Source organism: Cervus canadensis, chromosome 19 (genome assembly GCF_019320065.1).
Source record: "Cervus canadensis isolate Bull #8, Minnesota chromosome 19, ASM1932006v1, whole genome shotgun sequence".
In the NCBI taxonomy this organism is placed as follows: Eukaryota; Metazoa; Chordata; class Mammalia; order Artiodactyla; family Cervidae; genus Cervus; species Cervus canadensis.
Window position 1 is genome coordinate 59,763,540 of NC_057404.1, and position 9,406 is coordinate 59,772,945.

Sequence of the window (9,406 nt, forward strand, 5' to 3'; positions counted from 1 at the left end):
TAGGTTAGGGAAATTGATTAGTGTTTTGGGGCCTACCCCCAAGGAAAAGGGTGTTCAGAATGTTCATGGTTCCTTCTTTTGCCTCAAAAAGCAACATTTATTCAAAGAAAAAAAAATGGCAAGATGTCCAGCTCTTGGCTCCCTTCTCCCCCTTCTTGCTGCTCCTTGGTCCCCCACGGTTGACTCCTGGCTGGGCAGATGGTAGAATGGCTCCTGTCAGATGCAGTCGGCTACACTGAGGGGCAGCTCTTCACTGGAGGTGTTGCAGCAGTTGTCTCCAAGGTCTGTCACCATGTTAGCAGCCACACTATTATGACCAAGACGTTCACCATGACTGACTATATGGATGCACTTTTTCCTGTTGGTGGGAAGGTCATAGTTTATGACTAAGGAAGCCTGCTGCCCATTGATACCTCTAGCCAGTAGGTCGATGGTAATCAATACCCTGCTAGAGCCAGAGGGGAACTCCCTCATGATTACATCTCATTTTTTTTTTTTTATTCATATTTCTGCTCATGGCAGAGACAGTGAAGTCTCAGGTTTGCATCTTCTTAGTGGACCAGTGGGCCTTCCTTCAGGTGTTGATGAAGATGACTGCCCGTGTAATGGTCAAGGTTTTGTTTAAGTCACACAGTGAGTCTGATTTCCACTTCTCTCATTCCACATTAATGTGGACTTGGTGGATACCCTCGAGGGTCAACTCTTCTTTCTTGACAAGAATTTGAACTGAGTCCCTCATGAACTTCTTGGTCACTTCAAGCACATTGGAAGGCATTGTAGCGGACAGCAGAACCACCTGGGTTTTGCTATTAAGCTTTTGGAATATGTCATAGATCTTCTGGTCCTTAATCATTTCATCAACTTCATCTGGTATAAATACCTTGATGTGTTTGAGAGAAAGGTGTCTCTGTTTAAGCATATCAAACCTATGGCCTAGGGTAGCCACAGTGAAATGGGAGCTTCTACCTGTAACTTCTGCCCCTCAGCACACACATTAATACTCACAGTGGGTGTACCCCCAATGGAGGCATGGCAGAGGGCACCCATATAATCTCCTAATGCTATGACTTCCTTCTGTATCTGCTGAGCCAACTCTGAATGGCTGTTAGGACCAAGACCTAGTGGTCTTTAGATCTAATTCATTCTGTTGCAGAATTGATATGGCAAAGGTTGACATTCTACCAATCTCAGATTGGGCTTGAGCAGTCATGTCATAGTCCTTGATACAATGAAGATACAATGGTTCAGTGCTGGATGGCAGAAGGTGTCTCAAAGCCATAGGTGTAGATGTCATGGAGGAGGCACTCAGAGAGGTTCATGTCATCAAAGTTGTCACCAATCTCTTTCTTGTTACTCTTGATGATGCCTTAGGGCTTCATCCCAATGGGGCTATTCTCTCTGGATTGGGAATCTTGACTTGCAGACATGATCCTTACTGAATTAGTTAGCAAACTTCAGATCTATCATTTTTTCACTCATAAAAATTTGTGGAGTGAATTTTTTGACATCATGTTGTTCAGTTGCCAAGTTGTGTCTGACTCTTCGAGACCCCCTGGTCTTCAGCGTGCCAGGCTTCCCTGTCTTCTCCATCTTCCAGAGTTTGCCCAAGCTTGTGTCCATTGAATTAGTGATGCCATCTAACCATCTCATCCTCTGTTGCCCTCTTCTCCTTCTGCCTTCAGTCTTTCCCAGCATCAGAGTCTTTTCCAGTGAGTCAGCTGTTCACATCAGGTGGCCTAAGTATTGAAGCTCCAGCTTCAGCATCAGTCCTTCCAATGAGTACTCAAGGTTGATTTCTTTTAAGATTGATCTCCTTGCTGTCCAAGGGACTCTTGAGTCTTCTCCAGCACAACAGTTTGAAAGCATCAGTTCTTCAGTACTCTACCTTCTTTATAGTCCAGCTCTCTCTGTACATGACTACTGAAAGACCACAGCCTTGGCTATATGGACCTTTGTTGGCAAAGTGATGTCTTTGCTTTCTAACACACTGTCTAGGTTTGTCATAGCTTTCCTGCCAAGCAGCAATCATCTTATAATTCATTTGACACAATATAATACTGTAAAATGATAAATTTTTATAAATCTATTTTTAATTGACAATAGGTATAATAAGGCTTAATGCATTTTTATAAATGATTAAAACCATACAACTACAACCTAAATCAAAACATAAAACATTCTAAGCCTCCCAATCAGTATTCTGCTCCCAGAGGTAACCACTATTTTGATTTCTGTCACCAAGGATTAATTTTGCTTGTCTTTGAACTGCCCGTAAATGAAATATTCTTTTCTGTCTGGCTTCTTTTGTGCATTGTTAATGTCTCTGAGATTCATGCATGCTGCTGAATGTAGCAGTAATTCAGTCTTTTTCATAATTGTATATAAGTTTCAGTATATAACATTACAGTTAGTTTACTCATTCTACTACTGACAGACACTGAGGTTGTTTCTAGTTTTTGCCTGTTATGCATAGAGCTTCTATGAATATTTTATGTTTGACATACACCTAACAGCAGAAGTGCCGGATCATGATCAGATGTAGCAGATACTGACAGTTTTATGAAATGGCTGTACCACATTACATTCCCATTAGTTCCATTTGCTCTATGTCTTTGCAAATACTTGGCAATTTAAAAAAGTCATCCTAGTGGGATGTAGTGTTACCACACTGCATTTTCAGTTTGCATTTCTTAGGACAAATGATGAGCATCTTTTCATGTGCTTATTGGAAATATGAATGTCCTTTTCTTCTAAAGTGCCTTTTCAAGTCTTTACCTATTGTTAAAAATATGAATTGTTTCCCCTCCACCCCCCCCTTTTTTTTTTTGCTTTTTAGATGGTTCATGTACTCTGAATATGTCTTTTGACAGTTAAATTCAGGTGTCTTTTCACATAACTTTTTAAAATGTCATCTTCATAGAATTTTATAGGAACCTGGGATTTAAGCATCTCATTTTACAGTTAAGAAAATAAACCTAACAAGTCTAGTTGATTTGCCCAAGGTGCCATAGAAGGCTAAAGATAAGAGTTACATTTCTCTCATTTTTTAAAATTCTAATACTCTGCCTAGCCTAAAAATTAAAAAGTAAATAATTTAATCAGCAGTCAAAGTTTCCACAGCATAGTCGATTCTACAGGTATTTGGATCTGTTTTAATTTATTAGTGCAAATCTTTATCGAATTTACTGTTAATCCTCTTAAAGTGAAAGCAGAGAGATCTTACTTCTCCCACAGCACTGTGTGCCATTGCTTTCTTCTTAATGCCAGCTTGAGACTGAGCTCTTTAACTTCTATGCCCAAAGATAAGGTGAGGTCATTCACAGATTAGGTTAAAATGGAGGCATGCTATTCAAGGATTTAGTGATTATTTCTTGGAGTCTAATCTCACAATTTCAAGGTTGGATATTGCTTAAAATAAGCCTTTTAAAGGTCACTTTAAGAAGCAATACAGTAAAACTTTCCAGCAAAAAATTATCAACTACAGTACAAACTAAAAACAAAACAAAATGAAAGTCTGTATTTAAAAGTTTTTGGGTTTGCATTTCTCTAATTAAAATGTCTGTTTTTGTTTTTGACATTGAGCTGCATGTGCTGCTTGTATATTTTGGAGATTAATCCTTTGTCAGTTGCTTCATTTACAGATATTTTCTCCTACTCTGAAGGTTGTCTTTGCATCTTGTTTATGGTTTCTTTTGCTGTGCAAAAGTTTTTAAGTTTAATTAGGTCCTGTTTGTTTTTATTACCATTACTCTAGGAGGTGGGTCAAAAAAGATTTTGCTGCAATTTATGTCAAAGAGTGTACTACCTATGTTTTCTGCTAAGAGCTTTATAGTTTCTGGCCTTAAATTTAAATCTTTAATCCATTTTGAATTTATTTTTGTGTGTGGTGTTAGGAAGTCTTCTAATTTCATTCTTTTACATATAGATGTCCAGTTTCCCCAGCACCGTTTATTGAAGAGGCTCTCTTTTCTCCGTTGTATATTCTTGCCTCCTTTGTCAAAGGTAAGGTGTCCATAGGTGTGTGGGTTTATTTCTAGGCTATCTATCCTGTTCCATTGATTTATGTTTCTGTTTTTGTGCCAGTACCACACTGTTGTGATGACTGTAGCTTTGTTGTATAGTCTGAAGTCAGGAAGGTTGGTTCCTCCAGCCCCATTCTTCTTTCTCAAGATTGCTTTGGCTATTTGGGGTCTTTTGTATTTTTATTAAAATTGTAAAATTTTTATTCTATTTCTGTGAAAAATTCCATTGGTAATTTGATAGGAATTTCATTAAATCTGTAGATTGCTTTGGGTAGTATAGTTATTTTCACAATATTGATTCTTCCAATCCAAAGACATGGTATATCTCTTCATCTGTTTGTGTTGTCTTTGATTTATTTCACTGTTTCCTGCATACAGATCTTTTTTCTGCTTAGATATATTTATTTCTAAGTATTTTATTCTTTTTGATGTGTTGAATGGCATTATTCCTTAATTTCTCTTTTTGATTTGTTGCTGTTAGTGTATAGGAATGCAAGAGATTTCTGTGTATTAATTTTGTATCCTGTGACTTTATTGAATTCATTGATTAGCTCCAGTAGTATTCTGATGCCATCTTTAGAATTTTCTGTGTGTAGTATCATGTCATCTGCAAACTGTAACAGTTATACTTCTTCTTTTCCAATCTGGATTCCTTTTTATTTATTTTTCTTCTCTGATTGCCATGAATTCCAGAACTATGGACTTCCAGAACTATGCCAACTAATAATGGTGAGAGTGAGCAGCCTTGTCTTGTTTGTGATCTTGGGGGAAATGCTTTCAGGTTTTTACCACTGAGAATAATTTTCAATGTGGGTTTGTCATATATGGCCTTTATTATGTTGAGATAAGTTCCTTCTATGCCTATTTTATTGAGAGCTCTTATCATAAATGGGTGTTGAATTTTGTCAAAAACTTTTGCTGCCTCTATTGAAATGATCATTTATTTATTTAATTTTTTTGAAGTGATCATTTTTTTAATATTTCAATTTGTTAATATGGCTTTATCACATTGATTTATTAGCATATGTTGAAGATTCCTTGCATCCCTGGTGTAATCTCCACTTAATCATGACATATCTACAAACATTAAATGCTAGAGAAGATGTTGAGAAACAGGATCCTTCTTGTACTGTTGATGGGAATGCAGACTGATAAAACTGCTGTGGAGAAGAGTATGGAGGTTCCTTAAGAAACTTGGAATAAAACTACCATATGACCCAGCATTCCCACTACAGGTCACATACCCTGAGAAAATCACAATTCAAAAGGACACATGTACCCCAGTGTTCACTGAAGCACTATTTACAATAACCAGGGCGTGGAAGCAACCCAAATGTCCATTGGCAGATAAATGGATAGAGAATATGTTGGGCATATAACAGGGAAATGTTACTCAGCCATGAAAAAGAATGATATTGGTCATTTGTAGTGTTGTGGATGAACCTAGAGCCTGTCATATAGAGAGAATCAAATCAGAAAGAAAACAGCAAATATTGTATGTTATCACCTACATATGGCACCTAGAAAAACGGTACCAATAAACCTATTTGCAGGACAGAAATACAGGCTTGTGGACACGGCAGAGGGAAGGAGGGGGTGGGAAGAATGGAAACGGTAGCACTGACACGTGTGCACCACCATTTGTGACACAGGTAACTAGTGGGGAGCTGCCCTATGGCACAGGGCGCCCGGGGCAGTGCTCCGTCATGACGCAGAGGGCTGGGTGGTGGGGGCGGGAGGGAGGCGCCAGCGGGAGGGGATGCATACACACCTACGGCTGGTTCATGTTGTTGTACATTGTTGTCCATGTTGTTGGAAAGCAATCAGACTCCAATTCAAACACATTTTTTAGAGTTTATGGGAATGACTAATTTTGTCTTGTGTAAAATTTCTGGAGATGGCTTCCTACAGAGATTCAAAGAAAATGTGAAATATGTAGTAATTTAGAAGGAAATGAACATGACATACTCTGGAAACTGTTCAGTGGTTCTAGTGATAAGGGAGGTAATGCTATCAAGGTTGCATGTGAAGAGCTCGAATAAATAGTTTTGTGCAATGTAAGGATGGGGGGAAATTCAGTGTTTTAAAATTGCCATGTTTATTGTCATTTTATGTGATTTTCACATCATACACCTGTATGGATGTGAGAGTGGACCATAAAGAAAGCTGAGTGCTGAAGAATTGGTGCTTTTGAACTGTGGTTTTTGAGAAGACTCTTGAGAGTCCCTTGGATAGCAAGGAGATCTAACCGGTCCATCCTGGGGGGAAATCAGTCCTGAATATTCATTGGAAGGACTGATGCTGAAGCTGAAGCTCCAATACTTTGGCCACCTGATGCAAACAGCTGAGTCATTGGAAAAGACCCTGATGCTGGAAAAGATTGAAGGCAGGAGCAGGGGGAGGACAGAGGATGAGATGGTTAGATGGCATCACTGACTCGATGGACATGAATTTGAGTAAACTCCAGGAGATGGTGATGGACAGGGAGGCTTGATGTGCTGCAGTTCATGGGGTCACAAAGAGTTGGACATGACTGAGCGACTGAACTGAACTGACACAAATAATTTCAAATACATATACAACAGAATGAACAAATTCTACATTTATGGAGTGGTTTTACTGTTTCATCTACAGTCCTAAAATATTATATTGTCAAGGGAGCCAAAATTTTTTATTTGTAGGGTCTTCTTATTGGGAAGTGGAGATCATTTTACATTTGATGTAATTTACTGCTTGGATGAATTTGATTCTTTTGTCTTTTTTGTGCTTTTCAGAGCCCAGAGAAACATGTTCTACTACTGACACAGTTTTGAACTGCCACCCCATGTGTTGGCAATAAGATAGTGTGTTGTTTTAAATTGGAAAATGGTAATAAAACTGACCAAAATATGATCTTGCTTTTATTATTACCACATGCTGACAGTCCTAAATGATATCAGTAGTAAATGCTCTTCTTTACCCGAGGCTGTTCTCTTTCACTGATCCCGTCCACCTCTTCCCCAGTCACCGTCATGTCATTGGTTCCTTTTAAGTTTTTAAAGGATCATAAGAAATTTCTGGTAACAAAAAGGAGAAAATGACAATAACCTTAGTTTCTCATAGGATCAAATTTTGCCAAACTGGAAGCTTTGAGGAGACAAGTATTCAGTTGCAGAAAAAACATTGGCATTGGAGTTAGGAGGCTAGGAAACCTGTTTCTGTCACTTATCAGGTCGTGTGTAAACCAATTCACCCTTTCTGCCTTACTAATATTTATTCTTCTAGGAAAAGAAATAATAAGGAGGATTGAACTTGATACTTCTAAAATTACTTCCAGCTGTTAGCTTTTGAACTCTGATATAGGATGCATGGCAGACAAAACACAGTTTGTAGTCCTGCTGCCCCTAACTAATGTGATCTTAAGTAACTCAACTGCCCTTAATTTTGTTAAAGTCCAAGCTGCTCTCTGTACCTCAGAAGGCACTTTTTCTGTTTCATCTTTAACACTGCATTTTTCTTTTGTATTTGTCCTGTAAATCTGATTTTTAAAAGTTTCTGCAACTGTGCCCTTATATTAGTTCTAGCCACATGTGTTCCTTTGGATGAGAAGAGAAAATCAGGTGATTTTTATGTAGTAAATTTTAGAATATTTTCCGATACAAAGTAGGTACGTTGAAGTGAGTACCTTTGGATGAATGGTTTTATAATTTTTTAAAGCTCTTTCCACATTCTATCATTTTATATTTTCTTAAAATTCAGCCTCCTTTCATCACCATAACAACCCACAATCCATGACAACTATTAGATCATTATCAGGAAACATATGCAGATAAGTCCACCAGTCTTTGCATACATTTTGTAGTTATTTTAATTTAGATCATTTGACATGTGTTGTCTGTGGAACCCTCTCATAAGCCTTTAAAATTTTCAGTTAGGGACAGAAGTTTTGGATAGCTTAGCACAAAGGATATGTCTTGGGTCTTTATTTACATTATCTGATGAGGAAATACCAAAGTTACATGAACCCCACAAGGATGAAGGTGAAGACAAAACATTTTAACCCAAAAAGGAGACCATACAATATGATTAATGAGAGCATAGACTTCTGACTAGAGAGCTATGTCTCAGGTCCAGTTCCTTCTGGACCTGAGAAAACTTGTAGTTTTCTCAACTATAAAGTGAGAGGAATAATAATTCAAACTTAAAAGGATTTTCCTGAGAATTAATTAAGAAGAAAAGCATTTAGGGCCATGTTGGGCATTTAGTATGTACTCAGCATGTACTAGCTATTTTAGATATTATAGGTCACCCCTGGATAGCCTTGTGTAATAGATATAAATGTGCATGATGTTAGAGGGATGTAAAGATTTTCCAGTAGAGAATAGAGCAAGACTCATTGGGTATTGCAGATTTGAATCACAAATTCTGGCCTCTTAGAAAGTCCCCGTTGTACATTGTACTAAATTCTCCTCTCTATATTTCTGTATTCTAATCATTTCTTTACCTAATTAGTACTCTACCTTCAAGACTCACATCAGAGACTAAATCCTTTAAAACACTTCCAATGACTATCTTCCTCAAGACTATTCTGAGTTTAACATCCTAGGCTGAGCTTTTTTCATGTGCTTATGCTAGATTGCTTCAGTCGTGTCTGACTCTGTGCAGCTCCGTGGACTGTGCCCACCACAGGCTCCTCTGTCCCTGGGATTCTTCAGGCAAGAATACTGGAGTGGGTTGCCATTCCCTTCTCCAGGGGATCTTGCTGACCTGGAGATTGAACCCACATCTCTTAAGTCTCCTGCACTGGCAGAAGGGTTCTTTGCCACTAGCGCCACCTGGGAAGCCCTTTCATGTGCTCTGATGGCCTCAAAGGCACACCTCCTTCACTGCCATCTTCATCTTTGTTGTTGCTGTTCAGTCGGTAAGTCATGTCCGACTCTGCCACCCTATAAACTGCAGCACACTAGGCTTCTCTGTCCTTCGCTATTTCTTGGAGTTTGCTCAAACTCATGTCCATTGAGTCAGTGATGCCATCCAACCATCTCATCCTCTGTTTCCCCCTTTTCCTCCTGCCCTCAATCTTTCCCAGCATCAGGGTCTTTTCCAGTGAGTCAACTCTTTCCTTCAAAGTATTGGAGCTTCAGCTTCAGCATCTGTCCTCCCAGTGAATATTCAGTATTTAGGGTTGATTTCCTATGGGACTGACTGATATGATCTTCTTGCTGTCCAAGGGACTCTCAAGAGTCTTCTCCAGCAACACAATTTGAAAGCATCAATTCTTTGGTGCTCAGCCTTCTTTATGGTCCAGTTCTTACATCAGTACATGACTACTGGAGAAACCATACCCTTGACTATATGGACCTTTGTTGGCAAAGTGATGTCTCTGCTTTTTAATATGCTGTCTG

General features: G+C 38.7%; 1 pseudogene; it reads right to left on the reverse strand.

The window, feature by feature from the left end:
* Window positions 1-216: 216 nt before the first annotated feature.
* Window positions 217-1,427, reverse strand: LOC122422179 (annotated as a pseudogene).
* Window positions 1,428-9,406: the final 7,979 nt, after the last annotated feature.